Raw genomic sequence first — 16,015 nt, forward strand, 5'->3', positions numbered from 1 at the left:
TTCATTGCCGCGCGCGTATTTCTTTTCCGCTGCAACCATCCTTTTTGTGGGAGCTTCTCCTACCAAGAATCTTTCGGAACGGGCTCGTATAGCGGTTTCTCTATATCTTTCCTGATCTACGATTTCGAGTTGGGCTTTTAAGTCATTAATATCATTCATAAAAAGGCCGGGAGTTCGGCATTCTTCCCGTAAAGGCGTCTTCAGGTTATCACGCAACATATTTTCGTTTTTCTTTCCCTGGAACTTCAAAGAACACGCCTTCAAAATTGCTCTGATGTTTACCTTCTGCTTGAAGGTCTCCCACCTTCTCGATGACACACCTTCCCTTCATCTCTGCTTCCTGCCAGTTCTCCTTGACTAAGTTCCGAAAGGACTCATCTCGCATGGGATTCGAGTCAAGTTTCCACTGTTCCCACGAAAAAGGTGGCCTGTTTTTCTTGGCACATAATCGAAAACTAACAAGGCAGTGATCGCTAAAGGAGACGTAATCGACCGAGTAATGACCACAAAGGGGAACCAGATCCGACGAAATATATATTCTGTCTCATTTGGCGTGACAAGTACCTTGGAAATGGGTGTACACCAGACCCTTTGCACGAGGCACGCAACACGCAATATCTCCAAACTTACAGTGCCCAATAAAGTTCTTTAAAGCCATAACACTGGCGTCTCTGTAGCGCCCTTTATTAGAGTGGTCCTCACTTTTGCAAACACAATTAAAGTCTCATAGAACTATAACAAGTTGATCGCACTGGAAAAACCCACAAATACTTTCCAAAAAAACCATTCTGCGCTTATCGGGCGTATTGGGAGCATAAACACAAGTTACCCGCCACTCAAGACTACAAGCGGTGAAATCACACATTGCAAACCGCCCGGACGGGCATGACGTAGCACTGTGGACGACAACACCAACAGCTTTCTTAAGAAACAAGCAGCAACCTGCCGACAAACCAACAGCGTGACTCACGCAGACTTCATAGCGCGACAGAAACGACCGCAACATATACTGTCGGTTTAACCCTCACTCTCTACTTTGGTCTCTTGAATGGCCACGATATCCGACTCATCCTCGGTAAAAAGTCGGTGCTGCTGTTGCCTACGCCTAGTGCGATTCCCGGCATGTTCAGCGTAGCGACACGTAATGAATCTTGAAGAGACACCACCATTGAACATGTTTCAAACCTCGAGCATAGCGCTCACCTGTGTGTCTGGAAGGGAGCTGCCGCAGCACCAGATAGTCACTGCTCGTCGTCTCGGGGTATCGAGCGAACGAGGCGCCACGGGGTATAGCCGACGACCCGCCACGGCCACCTCTTCGGCACCCGCTCTTGCTCGCCGCCTCTTGTAGCCCCGACTCTGCGCGAGGGCCAGTTGTGTCGGTCGTCACTGTCGTCTCGTTGAACGGCCGCTCGGCAGCCTTGGCCTCGAGGTCCATTTCTCCCGCGTCTTCACCCTTGGAGGCTTTTGTCGTGACGCTCGCGGCCGGTGTCTCCTGCGCCGTCACCTTCACTTCGCTTGCAGGTTCGCCGCTAAGTCCGTTTCCCAGTGCCGTATGAGTGGTCGACGCCTAATTTTGCGCGACACATGGCGCCGTGCTGGCCTTCGCTCCCGTTGTCTGAAGCTCTGTTGGTGACGGAGCTATCGTCGTGGGTGACGCTTCCCCCTCCGCCTCGGCCTCGTCCATGACGTGGCTCATACCCGTGTCGTCAGCGGTATGGCTTGCGACGGCTCGGGCGTACGACCGCACGCAGTCCCTTGCGTCGTGCCCGAAGGCTCGACATTCCTCGCACCTAGGCCCCCTGCACTCACGCCGTATGTGTCCTGAGCGACGACAGCGAAGGCACACCGGCGTGAGCCCGGAAATGGCCACAAGTACTGTGCCTCCTAGGAACCGGAGCTGGTGAGGAAGGGACTCCAGCGTCATGCCATCCCGAAGCACCAGGCGCACGATGACTTTCGTGGTGTCCACGTCCGACAGGCCCTCGACCTTCCACTTTTCGCGGGTGACTTTCCTGACTTCTAGGCTTCGAGGGCTCGGCGGATAGTTTCCACGGGCACGTCAAACGCCACCGAGTGAACTTTGACTTTTAATTCCCGCTTGTTGTGGTCGATGACCAAACACAAGCGGTCCTTCACTTGCAGGTGCCCTGTCACCAGGGGCTTCTCCTTGGCTGCAGTAGTATGCAGCTTTAGGAGCCACACGTTTCCCCTTTGAAAGGCGCCCAGGCCCTCCACTTCTTCCCGGACATTCGACTGGTTCAGCAGCCGAACAAAACCTTCTACTCGATACGGACGTCCCTGAGTGTCAGCGTGCAGCACAAGGCTGCGGTTCATAGCTTCGCCGGAGGGAATCGAGGGCAAAATAACCGCGCAGTCATTCGGCAAACTGCCAAAGCCAGCATCATCATGGCTAGGAACCGCCGTTATCGTAGTCGCTGAAGAGCGCTCCATCGTACGTCCGTTCGGTATCGCGTCCGGCGGTGGAATCCACTGGGCTATCAGTAAGCAAGCGGCAAAATCGTGTGTTTGATAGTAACTCGAACAAATTTATTTTATGAAAAGCAGTGGCTCAATCATTTCCACGAGGCGTAATTCTTTTTTCTTCAGTGCTCCTTTCTTTTAGAGTAGCATATAAAATTAGTATATATGTGATTCCCTTCGTTAACTCAATGAATCCCTCAGCGCCTTTATTTTTCGAATACTTTCATATCTTAATAAAACTGTGTTTGTTCTTGAGAGGAAAGTTGTGGTTACAATTCATCTTTGCAAGGAATTAAACTTACGTGCAATCACAGACAGAAATATATATAATCAGGTCACCTGTGAGGTCCAAAAGAAAAAAAAAAAAAAACGAGATTAGCCGCTACCAAACTTAGCCCAAGATTTGAAATATTATATTCAATAGTTTTTCTGTGACCGTCATAGCGGTTCTGTAACTCCTGCTCTTTCGGGAAGATTCGAAGCTGTGCACATGGCCCATCATTCGAAAACCGCTTTTAGCCTAGTTTCCGACCTTTCACAACGGACCCCCAGTTAATATTTCGGACCTTTCACAATTTCTGCTCACGACCGTGAAAACTTGCTTAGAAAAAGAAAGAATAAAAAGGGATTCCTAATCTAGTAGGTTTTCTTGAAAATGTCGAAACGCCAGATGCTGACGACGCTTGTTTACGCAAGTTGGACAGCTTTCTCGATCAGCAGGTGCAGCTAGATGGCATTTGTTTTTATTTCTTTCTTGTTTTTAAAGAGGAGTCGTAGTTTGTTGTATAGCGCGTATGTGCGCAGGAGGAAGTAAAACCGAAGATACATAACCGTCAAATATGAAAAAGCGCAGTGAAATCACGCTTTAGTAAAATGCATGACAACAAATACGCGCATATTTGACTCCACTGGAGGGAAATAAACCGTGTAGGACTCCAACTTTTTGAGTTAAAAAATACAAGGGTTGTTCGACATTGACAGGGCTTCTCGTTTATAAGATATCGCCGAATAAGAGTAGCATAATAAAACTAGCGGATGGCATTGACGTGCAACTTTTTGAATATCGCGCGCCCGCAATAACATATTTGACGCATCCACAGCAGCTGTGGTCATCATGGCGGCGAGCAACCTGGTTGTCTCTAGAGGAGCGGTGCATAGTAACATTTCTGGATCAGCAGGAAGTTAAAACAGCTGAATGTTTGAGAAACTTGCAAGCACAGACTCTCAGAAGTAGGGGGTGTAGGGGGTACACCCCTTGTCCCACATGTAACACCCCAAAACAACAATTTGACGTTCAGTCCACCGACGTTGAACCGAAGATACCAAATTTTACGAGCGACTTGATAGTTGAGCGATACAACTTATTAAAAAAACTAATGCACGCATTAAAGGCAATCAAGTGAGGCAATGAAGGTTTTTTTTTTTTTTTTTTTTTTTGCGGTGCTGCAAAACCTCGGTGTTTTCTTTTGTTGTCTTTGATACGTACATTGGCTACTTTGTACCTTATATCCAGCACCTATCAGGCCGCTCATGAAATATGGTATCACCAGCTCGACGCCAGTGGACTGAACGTCGAAATGTAGTTTTGGGGTGTTATAGGGGGGGCAAGGGGTGCACCCCCCTACCCCCCCATTTTTGAGAGTGAGCAGTTTGGCGAAGAACGACATGCAATGATGAATAAACCGCATGGATCGTCAAAATGCAGTCAAGCTGCCCACTTTTTTTGTACGCCAAAAGAATTAGAGGAGCCGAAACGATGGCAACTCTGCGCTGCTTGAACAAGCCCGGTACTTGCGCTCGGCTCGTTTGAAAGTCGTAGCGGTTCTTTGCACACTGCACCACTTTAAGCAACCACGTCGACATCCCATTGTCGGTCTTTTAATGTCATGATTGTTTGATAAAGCACCGTCAGTGGGTGGGAAAACCTTCCAGCGGTTTTTTTAACGAAGGATATCAGGGCACAGCTTGAATTTAAAGACATCTCAAAGAAGGACTACAAAGTCCGAGGGCGGTCCGCTGCGCGGACGCTTGGCCGTTGTGAGGGGAGGCGGAGGAGCGATCGGCAAGGTAATTTGCGATGTCTTAGGTGCGAAAGCTGCTCAAGTGATCGTTACTGATATCAACTCGGCTACGGCTGAAGAAGCCTGTAATGCTCTTCTAGGTTTGTGTCTCTATTTGTCTTGTTTGGGATCCGGTTGAAAAACACTGGAAATGAAGTTACAGACTTTTTGTTTAAAAAAAAGAGAAGAAACCTAAACAAAGAGTGATGTAATGACAAACTTTAAGACATTTTGTTTTTATTATTTGTAGTATTGCGAATAATATATATTTTTAATACTTAGAATCTCCTCAAATAATGCCTAGAATGATGCTAGAATGAATGGCAATTATTTTTGAGAGTGGTCAGAATTTTAAAAATTTCAAATGAAAGGGGTTTGGAAGGCAGGAGTTGCATAATAATATCGAGAAAGCTAGTGTCGTTCCTATTTTTATTGGTATATTTTTATTTTATAATACTATAGTTAAGAGCAACAGGTGAAGCTACACGTTTGTCACAGACCGAACGTTAGAAAATTCTAGCCAGGAACAAATTCTGGCAGTAGTAATTATGATGGTTTACCTGTGATGCTAAGGGCATTTAGGAACTTAAATCCATTAGTAGCATAAAGGTGTATACATGAAGTTGTTTTGAAGATGTTTATTTGAGCTTCCGGCTTGATTCATGTTTTGTTTGAAAACCAAATTCTGCGTCTATTCCAGTTGCAAGCGATAGTGGGAAGCAGGTTGCTATGCAAGTTGATATCGCGGAATCATCATCAGTGCAGACGCTCTTTGCTTCAATTAAGGATGTCTACAGTACACCTGCCAGCATTCTTGTGAACTGTGCCGGGACATTAGCCCTTAACGCCTCGATTGTCGATACAAGTGAAGACATATTGCATTGAGTTATCAGCGTCAACCTCATAGTAAGCCGAAACGTTCGAATGTCTTGGAAATTATAGTGAATATTAAAAGCGTGAGATCCTAATCTAAAAAGACACGATTGTTTTCGCCAACTGCATTAAGTGAGTTTGCTCGTGTACGAATTATCTTGGCGCGCCACACGCTGAATTTCTTTTAGAATGGCAAGAGCGACCACTTGGACACGATTATAATAGAGTGTAGGTCTTGTTTTCGGGAAGATCCTTTTTTTTTTTTGAGAACCTGTTTTTTTTTTTTTGCAAATGTTGAACTAGACAACTTTATTATGAAGAACATAGGTAGGAGAAAAACGCAAAAAGCGAAACGGTCAAATTCTTTTCAAGATATTCTGGCAGGCTAGCTGGTTATACATACTAGATTACAAATAGCTCTAAGACAAGGACAGACGGAGCGACTGTCCTTTCCCCTTCTTCGTCTGTCCTTGTCTTGCCGCTACTTGTAATTTAGTACAAATTCTTTTGTTTTTAAGGACATGCCTTTAATCATGAGTTACTGGCCCGTATCTTTTTTTTTAACTGCTGATGGTATTGAATCTTCCAAAATCATATATATATTGTTGAAAAAAGTATTTTGTTGAAGAAAAAAGAAAGAAAAAAATGTTTTGCAACACAATGTATACTCGATACTTTCGGGTGGAACGGTACCAATAACCTAACATTCTTGCTACGTTCTGAATCAGATTTATCTAGAAATATAAAAAGTTAAACCTTTCCTTAGACGCTCACTTTAGTAGGCAGTCAAGTTCCCCACAAGAAATTAAAGATAAAACATGTTTTAAAGCAATACGTGCCTTTTTTCAGTTCTTGGAACGGTTCATATTAAACATTTTGCAAAAGTACTGCAATTATTTTTGGGCCGGAACGAAATTTAGAGTTCTAAACAAAATCAAATAAAGAGTTCCTTTGGATTCGCCCTAGACGCGTTTTTGAATGCACTAAATATGTCCGAGGCTATTGATGCGCGTTCTTAATATCCACGTGTGAACTTAAGCTCCTCGAGCGTATGTTAAACCATCAAATCCAGGGTGGTATCGAATATTGAAGTACGGTATAAGCAGCGATAGCACTGAAGAAAATGCGTCTAGCTATTCATGGAATGCATTAAAAGTTGGCATAGAGCACTCTGTTCTCTAAGTGGTTCTCATGTCCACCAGGGAACTTTTCTGATGACCTGAGCCGCTGTTCACGACACGCCGGCCGGAGGGGTAACTGAAGGAGTCGTGGTCAACGTCTCCAATCTTGTCGCCAAAACGAGCTGGAAAGGAGTTTGCAGCTATGCAGCCTCCAAGGCCGGTGTTATTGGCCTCACCAAAACAGCGCCTTTGGATCTTGCCGACAAATAAATTTGGTGCAACGCTGTGCTTCCGGGATTAACCCAGACTTTAGATCAAAGGTTCTTGACAGAAGAGCAGAGGCAAGGAATTTCGTCCCGGGTTCCACTTGGTCGCCTCGCCCAGCCGTCTGAGGCCGCAGACGTGGTCGTCTTTCTCTGCTAGCCGGAGAGCTCGTACATGAAAGGTACTGCGGTTGAAGTGGCTGGCGGCTGCGCTTTGTGATTAGGGCACCAAAAGCTGTTCCTGTACTGAAAAAAAAAAATATTACTAAGGAAAAGTAATTTCCCAGCTACTTCCTTGAAATTCTATTTTAAATATCTGTTATTGTTGTCCAATTTTACAGCGGACCTGTTAAGGGCCAGTTTCGCCAGTATCGTGTTCATCAGCAAACGAATGATGACACGAAACTCTGGACAGCTACCGCCATCTATGAGCGACGGCGACAACCAGACAGCCGGATTGCCAGTTGTCTGGTTGCTGCCATCGCTCATAGATGAAGCAACCTTTTTAGCCTTTCCACTTTGGCTTGCCGACTTTCGGCAGGCCCTTACTTCATCCCCACCGTAGTGCAGGTTCCCTGGTCTTCCTTCTTCAACAAAGTGGAAAGGCTGGAAGTTTTTTTTTATTACTTTCATTAAAGCAACCTTTTGAGACTATCAGTGTGGCAGCGGATTTTTCTTTGAAAGGATTTTGCTAACAAAGTATTAGAAAAATGCAGACATGTACGCAACGCGTTACTAGTAACGAGTTTCTTCTACTTAGTCACTTTTTCGATAACAAGTAACGTATTTAGTAACTTTTTTTATAAAAGGAACGCGTAACGTACTTAGTTACTAACTTAAGGCCAAGTAAGGAGTAACGGTATTTTATTACTTCTGAGGAGCAACATGAACAACAACGTTTTAGCAGCCTCGTTTTAATGCTAACCTGAGCATGCTTGTATTGCGAGAAAGGCAGATGGGCAACCCGAAAAACAACTAAACCGTAAGATAGCAACGTTCATCGCTGAACACGTCAGTCGAACTCTACAGCTCGGAACGTCCTTCCCCTACCGAACACAATAAGGTTCGTTGGTTGAGCCTTCTAGACAGACCGAATGCCACCTCGGAGGTTGCCAACGCGAGAGAGCACAGAACTTATTGTCAACTTTGAACTCTAGAAGCAGAAAAACCAAAATAGAGGAGGGTATCCTATATTCACCAGTGCTTCCTGCAGGACAATGATGCCGTTCTTTCGAGCGCGTTGGTAGAAATACTCTTCAGTGGAGCCGGAGGCATGTTTTCAAGAAAGCGGGAGAACATAACTGATGAAAACCTTGAGCGGCAGCTACTGCTGAAGTGCAACGACTACTGAAAAGAACACAATAAAGTCTGAAACAAAAGCAGTTGTGCATTGGGTCGTCAAAGTAACGAAAAAAGCAACTAGTTGCTTCTGAGGTAACGTAACGCGGTTCCTTTTGAGAATCAGTAACGAGTAGCGTATTTAGTTCCTTTTTGAGTGAGTAACGAGTAACCTATTTAGTTAATTTTTTGTGTAACGTGTACATGTCTAGAAAAATGTCAGCCAGTGCACTCACACTTCTAAGGGGTTCCTTAGAACTTCTTTTTGACAGTTTCACTCGTTTTAAGGCGAAAGCCTTACTTGCCGCATTTCTCGAAAAACCGGCGTGGCTGTGATCGAAAGATGGCCAATAAAATACGTCATCAAGTACACGCCGCTCGATCGTATGCTCAAGGACGACGCCGTCCTTGGCGTCGTCCTCGAGGTCGTCCTAGAGGTCGTCCTTGACGTTCTTCTTGAAGTCGCCCGAAAGGTCGTCCTTGGCGTTGTCCTAGACGCCGTCCTTGACGCCGTCTTCGACGTCGTCCTGGAGGTCGTCCTAGACGCCATACTTAGCGTCAATCTTTAGGACTTCGTCCTCGACGTGGACCTATACAGCGTCTTAAAATTTAATACGTGTAGAGACCTTACTCGAAACAAAATTAGACGTTTACAATTCTCCGTAGTGCCAAAATAGAGCGCAGCTCTTGTGGAGGAGGGCGGGAGGGTACAGAGGGGAAGGTATGTACACATCGGGGCACTGTTAGCACGAACACGACATCGGCGCATTTTCGCATTTTACTTTTAAATAGTGTTAGCGAGCACGAACTTTTATCGCTTACATTATAGGACTAAACGAGCTCTTTCCGTAGCAATAATAACTTGGATGTCATCCGTCATCCCTTAGTTTCAAAGAGAAAAACTGGAAAAACTGGCGATTGTTTGTTCGCGCTAACAGTGTCGCGCTCTGTACCTCCTCCCCTCGTCTCCCTCCCGCTAAATTTTGCGGAAAATCTTCCCCGCGATACGCCTTTCCAAAAAACCCTCGACCCCAGGGGCCACAAACCGTTTTCGAGCCCAGTCACTGAGTTTGAGGATAGACTCTCACCGGCGTCCCTCCCAACCCTAACCGAGTGGACTGTGATTTCAATAGGCGCAGTTTCAAACGCTGCTGGCGGCTAAATTCTCGTCTTTTCCCGCTGTATTTTGTGTTTCATGGTTTATGTATTTTCCGGAGGACATTGAGAAAGCATTGTGCCACATTTAAAAAAACAAAAAAAGCAACAACAAAAAATTAACTGTAAACAATTTTTCTTGGGTACTCGCGCGACGGAACGAATGCGACTAGAATGTATAGTTCTAGTTATTTGTTTTTTTTCATACGATAAGCTTCGACGGCGCCGCGGGATTCGCCGCATGTGAAACGACAAAGCGCTTTGCTGTCAAAAATAAATTGCAACAGAAGAGGGCCGAGAGGCATGCATTCTTCACGCTCACAAATAACGTGTTTACCGATGGACAGGACACGGACATACAATTGAGGAAGTGGTAACATTCGAACAATATATCGTACGTACCACACGATGCGGCGTTATCCGAAAAGAATTTATTTGAGAAAGATCTCAAATAACACAGTCACAGTCGACGACAGTCGCATCTTAACGATCGGACGGAATCCTAGAAGACTTCATCTTGGGGCACGTTTTGGGGAGAGCTTTCTTTTTTCACAACTACACCGAGACAAAGAAACAAACGTGACTGACCCGTTTCTCACCCCAACCCGGGGTGAGAAACGGGTCAGTTTTCGGAGATGACTGAGGATTCTACGCGGATTATCTCTGGGAGGGGAAAGAACAATGTTCGCAAAATCGCGTCGAGGGCCGTTCGACGTCCTTCACCTCCTTCGTTTCCCGTGAATGTCGAGCAGAAAAACTTGAATGGCAGGCACTTACAGGCCTTATTTTTCACAGTGGAAGCTAACACAAAAAGGGTACGCAGCGTGCATATAAAAACATTAAGTGGAAACTTTCAAGAGGGGCGAGAAAACTTCTAATGAAAAACCGCAAAAAAGCAGGTAGAGAACCGCGCTGAGTGGGTCTTCACAGTCCCAGGGAGTGGTAGAAAATTTCTAGCTAATAGAGGGCGCGAGAGTCGCGCCAGCCACATCAGCATCAGCAACATGGCGGGGGCCTAGGAGCGTTTTTTGGAAAGGTGTATTGAAGCGGAAAAATTTCTTGCTAAATTTTGTGGGGACATTTTCTCTCTAAATTTAGCGGAAAAGTTAGTTCTGCGCAAAATTTAGGGAAAAAATTACCCCGCTAACTTCATCGAAAAAATTTCCCCGCCAAATTTAGCAGAAACATATTACCGTTAAATTATAGAGCGAAATATTTTCCGCTACCTTTAGCAAGGACACGTCCCATAATGCATCGCGTCGGCGCCGACGCGCCGACGCCGACGCCGCTCAAGCTGGAAACGGCGCGTAGAGCTGTGCTCTAAAATTTCCTCCTCGCGACTATAATGCTTTCGCCTTCCTACACGTACGCAGTCTTAATGGCTGTATTACACTCCGACGTCGAGCGTAGCAAAAGCGGCGTGGCGCAACAGACACCAATACTGATTGGTCGCAGGTATCGACTTGCTGCTCACCAATCAATGAAACGCGCGCGTTCTGCGCCACGCTGCCTTCGCTGCGCTCACCGTCGAAATACAACATTGGCTTAAGTGTTCTCCTTTTCTTGTGTGTGTTGAGATATTTTTAGGGTGATGTTAGACCCACGTTTCGTAGGATATATGTGCAATGCAACAAATTATAATTTTGGTATTGCACTGCGTTATTTCGAAAACGTTTTCGTACACCTTTGTTGCAAGTTTATCTTTAATTAACGTGCGGGTCGAGACAAGATGTTTGGTTTGTATTTCTTGGTCACTCAAGTATGTTTGCTGATCACCAGCACTTGGACGCATACTGCTATTGAAGATATTAGGAAAACGTCACTAGGCCGTCACGTTTTCTTGGCATAGAGGCCGATTTTTAGAAACTCTGTTCCAGACTATACAGTTCGAACACAATGCAGGTTTTCCAGAATGTGAACGTTCTAGAAAATTTAACAATAGCGATGCCTCGCAAGACCGCAAGTGCAAAAAAATGCCCGATGGAGTGTTACGGCAGATATCCTAAAAAAAAAAAAAAAAGATAAGTATTTGAAAGGCCCCGCAGAAAGGATGTGATACCAACAAAGTTGTATATATGCAACTATCCCTTCTGAATTTCATCTGTTGATTAATCATAAAGTAGCAAAAGACAACTACAAAGATATAGTGTGCTGCCACTTAAACACAAGTCTGGGTTCGAGGCTGTTCGACACCCGAAACATCAGCTACATCTTGTTTGCTCCTTGATCCACTGTGACCTATAGATACCGCTTTCCCTAACTTCGCCTTTGTCCCCATCGTGGAATATCTTAGGCCCCGAAGTTCCTAGATTAAAGTCATGTTCCCCCTCTTCTCAACCAGGATGAAGAGAAAAAGAGGGTACCTTCATTTGTTGAGGTCGGGGGGAAACAAAAGCACGTAGACTCATTTGGTAGGTAACCAAACGCACGAGTTGCGGAAGGAGCAGACGAACTTGGACGGCATAGAGACACCAAAGTTGTAGCTTTGTCGTACGCAAGAAACACCATCCTGGTGAGGGTGGTTTTCGCATCCGAAACTGGATTAAAAAAAATGAGTACTTGGACTTATGCTTAGCCGCCGAAATACTTAACCGCTCACACATATTAACATGAGCTAATGACATAGCTCTTTTATATTCCCATCAACTATTAGAAAACACAAATGTGAAATCGACATTTTTCCAAACATGTGCTCCCACCTAGACACAAGACTGGGTTCGAGGCTGTTCGACACCTAAAACGTCAGCTACATTCTGTTTGCCAATTATTTCCCTGTGACCTAAATACTGCTCTCTCTAACTTCGCCTTTGTCGCCATCGTGGGACATCTTCGGGCCCGAAGTTTCTACAACGAAACCATCTTCCCTTCCTTCTCGGTCAGAAAGAAGAAAAACAGTGGGTACCAAATCAATTTTCTCTCGTATCGATCAGTTGTATTACGACTTCCTTAGTTTCACGGTTCCAACAGTATCAGGCACCGCCTGCAGTGACAAAGCCTTGCTCTTTTGTCGTGGTAAAGAACACTTTCGTCGCTTCGCTGAAAAAGCACAATGCACAACGTGTCAATCATTCGTGATGCACAATATGACATTCCCATCCAGTGCCTCAGTTGAAAGTTTGTTCAGACGACATCTTCTCAAAGAGACGAGGCAAGATGTCCAAGGGACATCTTTGAGAGAAATCTGTAGCTCAAAATATTCAAAGTCAATAATTGGGACTGACGGCAACAATAAACACTCGAATAACCCACTTCCTTGTGTGTCTGACTTGAGGGCAGTAAATTTGCAAGTAACGCCACGAAAGTTAACGTAAAACTTTTCGTGGTAACGGTCACTTACTTTAATAGAAGGGTAATTGGAATTGGAATTAATTAGAACTTAGCCTCGAGTAATTGTAGATGTAATTACTTTCTTTTTTTGGTAATCGGTTCAAGCTTGATATTATGCATATATATATTTAGGTCACGTGATAGAAAACATATTGTCACAAAAGATCAATGACGAGGCGAAGTAAGACTGAACAAAATAAACGTTTAATGAAGCCAACCTTTGGCCAAACTAAAAGGGAAATAATAACAGCACATCGTAGGCGTCGAGTGTCGGCGATACAACAGGGTCGATCCCAAGCGATAACTGACTATAAGGCCACGCGGGGTTCCTTTTATAGCACTCTGCTTTCTTGAACTAACATTCCGTACTAGAGCATTCTGTTGTAGAAATAACAACGACCTTCTCGAATTTTCTAGAAGCATCGTCCTAGGAGTAACTAAAAACATCTGCCGGTCCCAAGATTCGAACCAGGAACCTCTACTACGTGACAGTCGAGCGCGGTGTCCATTGGGCTATCAGTAAGCAAGCGGCAAAATAGGGTGTTTGATACAGTGTTGTACGGAACGGCGTTCCAAGGAACGGCGTTCCTGGAACGCGTTCCTTTTAGGAGGAACGAAGGAACGCCGCCGTTCCATTTTGCATCGCTGGAACTGGAACGGGAACGCGTTACATTTTTACTGGAACGGAAAGAGGAACGGTGTTCCTTTTTTTCGTCCAGTGGGGTAAATTTTATTTTGTTTCGAACCGGGAATTTTGAAAGTACCAAAACAATATCTCTACGAAGTGCAGGATCTCGTTACCTTTTTGGCTACTGATAATGTGGATTCTTTTGTGTGGTCCTCGCTTGCTAACACTATCGGGTGCAGGAGAGCTGGTTGACATTGATTCTTTTTTCAGTGCCCGAAACTGCGGTACAAAAAGCAAGGCTTTTAGTCGTAGAAAAAGACAAAGAAAGAGGGTTGTTTCAAGCTCAGCTTCTTTCTTTGGTTCCACGAATCATCATGCACCCAGAAAGCTGAGGCCGCCTACAGCCACTTGTGAGCTTCCATAACGAGACCTACAGTTACAAGATCACAGACTGCCAGACATCGAACGCACCCTTGTGTCCCGAACATTGGTCACATAAAAGATTAAATAAAAATATATATATTTCTTCTTTTGTCCCCCTCACCTCCAAAATGAACAACAAAGCCAACCTTACAAAGTATTTGTGGTTTTCAAGACTGACCTTTCAAAACGCTTCTGGTCAAGAGATCCAACGAGTCAAAAGATCCAACGAGTCAAAAGGTCCAATACTGGATCTTTTGACTCGTTGGACCTCTTGACTCGGAATCCTTCCAAAAGCCCTACCCTCTCCTCGACTTGCTCGTCTTGCGGACAGCAACATCGAGAAGCAACTGTTTTTAAGTTCGAACAAGGGACTTCGCTCAATTGAAACGTGTGAGGTTGCTGTAAAACTCTCGTACAATGTTGGGTAAAAGTACATTCATCTCGTCTGAATCGTCCACTACAAACATGAATTTGGTTAAAAGCTTTGACTTGAATATATCAACAAAAAAAACCCTGCTTCCGCTTGTTTTCTTCTCCTGTTGCCCTTCCATAACGACATACAAACTCGTATGTTGACTACTAATGGGACCGATAAAAACAAAAACAAAAAACTCTGCTTGAAGAAACAAAATATAGTAATTAGCAAAATACAAATGTAACGTATATATGTAACGATACGTTCCATTTTTTTAACTGTAACGGGAACGAGTTCCTTTTTCAGAGATGTAACTTGTAACGGGAACGCGTTCCAAAAATCAGAAGGAACGAGGAACGAGCTTTCGTTCCTTTTTTTGAGGAACGCGTACAACACTGGTTTGATATTAACTCGAACACATTTATTTTTACGAAAAGCCGTAAAGGGTAGACCAATGCGATGTGTGCAGGTGAGTCTTAGAGCCAGGGGGACAAACTATAGGCCCTAGGGGTATAATTGTCACGATAAGTCGGCTAATCAACTTAAACGTGCTCCTACTTCTGCCGCATGAGTTGCCACTCGTGCGGCAGCAGCAAGTCTAACCGGTGCGATAATGCGCCCACGCGGAGTTTCCGACTCCTATCATTCGCACTTCCTCACCCTATCCTTGTGCCTGTTGCGAGAGTGTGAACTTTAGCGCACTACTGCGCTTCCCACGAGCTCAAAGCGTTTCTAGTAATTATTGATATAGTGGTTTTCAATGACGCGCAGTAAGTTTTGAATTAGGAACATATGTTTATGTTCACTAATTAGAAATTTAATTGGCGAAATTGGGGTAAAATTTTAGCCTACTCTGACGATTCGACCCCTATTGTTTGTCCCCTTGTCTCACCTGCACAAACAGTATTAGTGTACCTTTCATGACGTTTTACTTTAATGAAGCTGTTTGAATTAAGTTCGAACAGTCAGTGTATACTTTTATGTTAGGCTTTGAATATTTCTACGTCCACGTTAAAATTATTTTAAGCATTTTTTTGACGTCCGTTACCCCGCTTCCTAAGGACCCGAAAATGTTTTTAAAGTTATTTTGAAGTGCCTTATCGACACATCTTTTTTTGATATTTTGACGTTTTGAACTTGGAATTTTAAAGAGCTTTGGACCTTCGGACTCCAGACTTAAAACCGTCAAAGAAAATATAATCTTGCTTGAAGATGCTGTTGCGCTTCAACATGCATTTTCCGAAAAAAAAAAAAAATGCCGTGTAGTTGACTGCAGTTTTTATGACATTGTAAATAACGGATCACGGCAAAAAAAATATTCTCATTGTACGTTTGCTTTATGGCTGCATGTAACGTTTACTTGGATGTGCTAAACACTACAGAATGTGGGACCGTTGCTTTTCGTGATTTATTTCACGTGGCTTATATAGACAAAGGAGCTGAATCTTGTGTCATCAACAATCCAGTTTGTTTTTTGTTCGCACCAGCCAATAAACATCAAGGTGAGCGTTTACAACCTTTTATTTAACATTCGTATTGTTTCGTAGTTAATCCACTCCATATGCACGAACAAAATATAATCTAAACAAAACGACGAACTTACGAATCCCGGTAATAAACAGGGCGGGAGTCAGATACAACGCGAGGCTTTGCAACCATATGAGGACACGCTTGCACGGAAGTTGAGGCACGGAGGCAGAAAAAGCGTGCCAAGCTCCCAGAGTCACGTAGTGTATGCATGTTTATTTGTCACGTGCAATAGAGGGATACCCAGCCTGCCTTTGTTGTGGATTCAATATTTTAAGAGAGACGCGTGCCGAAATGACGTGCGAAAACTCAAAACATCGCCGCCGGGCGTGTCGCGTCTAAAAGGATCGAATGTCAAGCCAGTCGAGCACACACATGCTGCAAAAGACATTTCGAGTGCA

The 16,015-nt window shown here is 44.4% G+C and overlaps 1 pseudogene; it reads left to right on the plus strand.

Annotated features, from left to right (window-relative positions):
• Window positions 1-3,139: 3,139 nt before the first annotated feature.
• Window positions 3,140-7,021, plus strand: LOC120842710 (annotated as a pseudogene).
• Window positions 7,022-16,015: the final 8,994 nt, after the last annotated feature.

Source organism: Ixodes scapularis, unplaced genomic scaffold (genome assembly GCF_016920785.2).
Source record: "Ixodes scapularis isolate PalLabHiFi unplaced genomic scaffold, ASM1692078v2 PGA_scaffold5__190_contigs__length_132052651, whole genome shotgun sequence".
NCBI lineage: Eukaryota > Metazoa > Arthropoda > Arachnida > Ixodida > Ixodidae > Ixodes > Ixodes scapularis.